The sequence below is a fragment of the Calidris pugnax genome, unplaced genomic scaffold (assembly GCF_001431845.1).
Source record: "Calidris pugnax isolate Ruff unplaced genomic scaffold, ASM143184v1 scaffold196, whole genome shotgun sequence".
NCBI lineage: Eukaryota > Metazoa > Chordata > Aves > Charadriiformes > Scolopacidae > Calidris > Calidris pugnax.
The window spans coordinates 5,235,205-5,241,204 of NW_015091042.1; the positions used below are offsets into that span (position 1 = coordinate 5,235,205).

The following is a 6,000-nucleotide window of genomic DNA, read 5'->3' on the forward strand; positions in this document are numbered from 1 at the left end:
ATTTTGCTGTACTGAAGTGTTGCTATTTCAGAAATTCTTTTTAGTTCTTCATTGTCTTTCCTGACTTGTTAGCACAGAACGAGATGGTGGAAACGCAGCTTTTCACATGCCAGAAGGACATCAATGTCCTATTAAGACCACAGTAACTGACAAGGCAAAAAAGGTCAACAAATAAGATGCTGCGATCTCTACCCTGATATATTTCAGCAAGCTCTGCCAGTTTTGGTTCATCTGAAGGGACAAAATACTGCATATAGCTCAGAGATCCTAATAAAATTCACAGATACAAGCATTTAACAACTTGGTAACAGCACCAGAATTCACTGAGTTCACTGCTTCCAAATATGAGAGACGACTACAAAACACAATATTAAATACCTTTTACTTACTGGAATTTATAAAAAAATTGTAGTATTCTTTCTGTAAACATAGCAAGTTTGGCTTTGCATCTTTTTCTGCACTAAGCTTAATATCAGTTCAGTAATTTCAGTGACTATATGGAGTATATAATGATCTATTTCAACTGTGTGAAACCACAGGGGCAGGCTGAACAAGTCTCAGCATCAACACAAGTTACCTACCATATGCTGGTACAATCTGATTAATGCAAGTTAAACCTTCACAAACTCTTTTTCCCCATAATTGCCACCCAGGTGGTGGAAAACCAGTCTGCACCTCAAATGCAATCAGGTATCAGCTATAACCCTCACCACAGCTGGGGACATCTGCTCCAAAGCAGCACAATATGGTCACAACTGCCTCTTCAGAGCGCTGGGCTATAGAGATGTTGTCTGTGTACAAGCTAAAAATCACATTATATCTATCTATACTGATAACAAGGCAACACCAGCATTCCAGCCCCCTGCAGAATATTAAACTGGCCTGAAGCTTGCACAGTTTGACCTGGCCAAGCGTAGACTTCTCCCATGACAATACAACTACTGGAAACTCAGTAGGCTTAATAAGATTTCCATACATCTGCATGGTTAAAAAACTTTTTAAACACAGCAATTCTGAGACTATCTTCAGCACAGTACATGCATCTTTCTTTCCCGTTACCAAACAAGGCACTCATAATGCAGAAAGCAACTGAGTGTTCTCTTTGCACAACCCCAAAAATTAGCAAGGCAGCCCAAGAAATAAACTATTTATTCTATAAAACAATTAAGGCTGGATTAAGTCAGGATACGAAAGCCTGCAGAAAAAGATATGAGACTGGCAGGTTTTTGATATTCTTTTTTAAACCATGAAAACACTTTGCAAAAAACGATGGAGGCACAGATAGGATTTCAACCACCAAATCTCATGTGATGATTCAGCAAAATAAATTCAAATGGAGATGGTTTCTTTCAGAAGTATGCAGTTTTACTGCTTTTTTCAAACTGAAGCTTGGAGTGAGGCTTTCCACAATGTAGGTCCTCGAACACCAGCGTATCTTTCAGGAGGGGAAAAAAGGACCAGCATTATCTGTTACTGGCAGAGCAAAGCGGTAGAAGCAGGAGAGGAAATAAGAGGCAGCAATTAAGACTCAACCTGCAAGAAACATCCCAGGTTTATAGTCCCCAGTATCTTACAGATATCCTATATATCGAGCACCTGTGATAATACTCAGTGTTTGCAGCTCACATCCACAGTCTATCAAACAGTGGATTTCAGCCTCATGCTCTCCTGCGGACAAAGCAGGTTATTTCCAGTAACATCTCTTTAATTCCTCTCTGAATTGGAGGCCTCACCAAAAAGTGGCTAGAACTGTACCAGCAGCGCGGGCTGAGTTACACTGCACACGCAGTCCTCTCACTGACACGCTTCCCAGATGCACGAGGTTGCTCAAGCACACCACGTCCTGCTTCCCTGACATTTATTTCACCTCTTCAAAAATGGAACCATGAGAACTTCAAAAAGGAACCAGGTTGCTCATCTGCACACAAATTTGTATGCAGAGAGGTATTTCACACGCACCGCGATGTTTTCTACAGCGTTTCTCTAGCTCAATTTACAGATACTATACAAATTCCAAATTTTACTTATGAATTTTAAACAAGCTTTACAGGCTCGGGGCTTTAACATACTTCACCAGGCTAAAAGTCAAAGAAAAACGCTTTTCTCAGTCATTATAATTTAGGAATTTTGTTACACAGTATCAAACAAAAACGCTTTTTCTCAATCATTATAATTTAGGAATTTTGTTACACAGTATAGATTGGGGTTTGTTTATTTTCAATGTCTGTCATGCATTCCCATGTTTACAGAGCACTGATAATTGAATTGAAACAACATTAGAATTAAAATGCTGCCTAATCCCTAGACCATTTCCCCACAACAAAAACCCCAGGATATTTCAAAATATTTTTATGGTCTGTTTATTTTGTCATCAGCTCCAACAAGTCCAGCAACAGAAGATGTGACAGCAAAGGCCAGGGTATAGATTGGGGTTTGTTTATTTTCAATGTCTGTCATGCATTCCCATGTTTACAGAGCACTGATAATTGAATTGAAACAACATTAGAATTAAAATGCTGCCTAATCCCTAGACCATTCCCCTACAACAAAAACCCCAGGGTATTTCAGAATATTTTTATGGTTTATTTTGTCATCAGCTCCAACGAGTCTAGCAACAGAAGATGTGACAGCAAAGGCCAGGCAGAAGCCCACCAACCCTGCTACTGCAGGACCAGCATATATTGCTATATATATGCTATATTTATATGCTACATTTATATGTATATATATTTGATGGTTGGACTACATGATCTTAAAGGTGTGCTACATTTATATGTATTTGATGTTTGGACTACATGATCCTAAAGGTCCCTTCCAACCTAGACAATTCTATGATTTTGTGATTGTGATATGGCCACCAATAGAGTTGCTATACTATAATTTCCACAAGTAAAAGGCCAACTGCCAAAAAATGCTGCAATTATCAGAATAGAGGCAAAAAGCAGGTACACGACACTCTGAAGTATGAAAATAATTTAAAGAATCAGCAGACAAGCAGAGGCAAGAAGCAGGTACACGACACACTCTGAAGGATGAAAATAATTTAAAGAATCAGCAGACAAGTTTTCAGTTAGTTTCTCATAAATCTTCTATTGTGGTCTGAAGTTATGCTGCTCCCCTACAACAAAAACCCCAGGGTATTTCAGAATATTTTTATGGTTTATTTTGTCATCAGCTCCAACGAGTCTAGCAACAGAAGATGTGACAGCAAAGGCCAGGCAGAAGCCCACCAACCCTGCTACTGCAGGACCAGCATATATTGCTATATATATGCTATATTTATATGCTACATTTATATGTATATATATTTGATGGTTGGACTACATGATCTTAAAGGTCCCTTCCAACCTAGACAATTCTATGATTTTGTGATTGTGATATGGCCACCAATATCTCATCTATACTATAATTTCCACAAGTAAAAGGCCAACTGCCAAAAAATGCTGCAATTATCAGAATAGAGGCAAAAAGCAGGTACACGACACTCTGAAGTATGAAAATAATTTAAAGAATCAGCAGACAAGTTTTCAGTTAGTTTCTCATAAATTTTCTATTGTGGTCTGAAGTTATGCTGCTGCACTGTCTTTTGATGCTGGGAATTTAAAATGCTGTGTCAAATCTCAATTTCTCTTCACTGACTATCTGTTTTAAATATCTAAGTCTTTATCTTATAATGATATTTATACTATTCTTCCCCTAAAGACACATAGAAACCGTTTTTAAAGACTAATTCAAATTTATTATGGAGTTAGCTGTTGATCCAATGAAGCCATCCACAACTAGTATCTCTAAAAACAACTAGTACTTATAATCCTAGAGCTTCGTGAGGAGCCTTCTCACAATTACTTTTTATGATATTTGCTTATGCAGTCCTACAGTTCTAAAACAAAGGACACATATAAAACATTAACAGCCGATTTACAGTAATACAAAAATACATATTATGTATTACAGCAGCAGTACAGGAATTTAAAAATTACCCTGCTAACACAGGGCATTAAACACTTTGAATGTTCAGCGTGTTCAATACAGATAAGGCCCTGTACCTCGGGAGTTAAAAGTAAACTGTGGCAAGACCTAAGGACACACCTTCATTCAGACACAACCAAGTTCTTGGGCACAAGCAGCCACACACTAAAGCATTAATAAGGAAACAGCAGCGCATAATGGAGCGTGCTCCTCCCAATAGCAGTCAGGTCTTAAAGTCAGTGAAAATTCACATTTTGAAGTTACCCAGTCCTGAATCAGTGTTCTACTATTTCCCCTCCGCTTCTCCAAAAGCAAGCAGAGCCTCCACAATGTAATAAAGCACTTTGGTTACAGAAAGATTAATCTTCCAATTGCAATCATACTCAAAACTGAAATTCATTAAAATGCAGTATTTAAGAAACATTTCCTTCAGGTTCTTAATCTCCAAATCAGTGTACTGCTGCAAAACCCTGTTCGTGTTTCATTCATGCTATTAATGTTTCACTCCAATCTCCTGTACAATATTCAAGTATCAAAATATCTAAGCAAGGAGACAGACTTCCAAAAAAAAAAAAAAAAAGGGAAACTGTCTTCCTACATCAGCTATTCCTAACCTGTCACGTGATGCTACTAAACTAGACACCGTGTGAACAAGAGGCAGTTACAATCTTGAAGAGTTGAGTAATTTAGATAAAAAAATGACAAGCTTTCAAAAAGAATTATTTCCATTGCTAATTTACGTAATTATTCAGAAGACCTAAACCCCACCAAATTCACTTTTGAAGTAAAATAAATAAATAAATTCAATGACAGCTTTATGAAATCCTTTTTTTCCTCAGAAGACTATCAATGTTAAATGAATAAGGAATCCCTCACGTCACGCAGCCTTTAAAAGAAATACAGTGCTATGCTGAAAACCATCTCACCTCAGCAGAAACCTAACCCTAAAACACAGGATCGGCAACAAAAATGGGACCTAAGCTAATTCAAAGAGTATCAGCTTCCTTGAAAGTACTCAGTATTAGCTTTCCTGCCATTAATTGCAGCATTGATAAATCCCACTAGCTTTTAAAGAAATAAAGACAATCCTAAACAGTTGTCAAGCCTCACGGAATGGGGCAACTAATTAACTATTGCTTATACAACAACTATCGATGTTGTTGTATAAGCAATATGCAAAATTAATAAGCAATATAAGATGTTGTTATCTGCTTTATTAAAAGAACTTATTAAGCTTACCATACCACACCCAGAGAAAGCTCTGTCAAGAAACCGTGCAAGCGTCCACCAGCCGGGCTGCTCAAAGGCACAAAAGTTCTGACAGCCAGCCCCTGTGTTTAATTACAGCCACGCTCTAATCCGCTCGACTGTGAGGAAACGGGGATGGTTTTCAGCAAAGCCTCCTTCCAAAAAAAAATCACACCTCGGCTGACGGCACAGACTTCCAACCCTCCCACACCAAATCCCGCGGGGAACAATGCTCCGAGGCAAAACCAGACACTGATGAAGCGCTGGGACTTACTTCCTAGAGATTCTTTTGGGTGATATTTAGGAAAACTACCCTCACACCCATGGGCGTGCACTCAGGTCACTGGTATTCGACGGACCCATTTTCCTCAGGGGTCCATGTCCATGTTCCATGTCTGGAGACCCCCTGCCCCGCTCTGGCTCCTCAGCCTTGACCCCCACCAACATCTTCCTCTCCCCAAAAGCGACCTGTCCCACCCTCCCCGGGCTGTCACGGTACAGAACAGGGGCTCCGGCTTGGACTTTAGCTCTGAAACGAATGCAAACATCCTCCCGGAAGAACCGACGGCTCCCGCAGAAGCGCAAATCAAACAGGGAGGCAGCCTTGGCCAAACAAGGCCCCCGCACACCTCCCGCCGCTTTTATCTCCTCCAGGAAAAGGTGGGGACCCGCGGCTGCCGGGCCCAGCGCCGCAACGCCCGCCTGCCACGCTAACGGCTGCCACACGGATCTCCAAACCGGATCCCACGACGGCCCTTCCCCACAGCGTCCCGCTCACACCGA

General features: G+C 40.2%; 1 protein-coding gene across 1 annotated transcript in view; it reads right to left on the reverse strand.

Annotated features, from left to right (window-relative positions):
* TM9SF3 (transmembrane 9 superfamily member 3) overlaps window positions 1-6,000 on the reverse strand; it is a 47,817-nt gene that overhangs the window by 41,173 nt on the left and 644 nt on the right. The gene's annotated exons all lie outside the window — the stretch shown is intronic.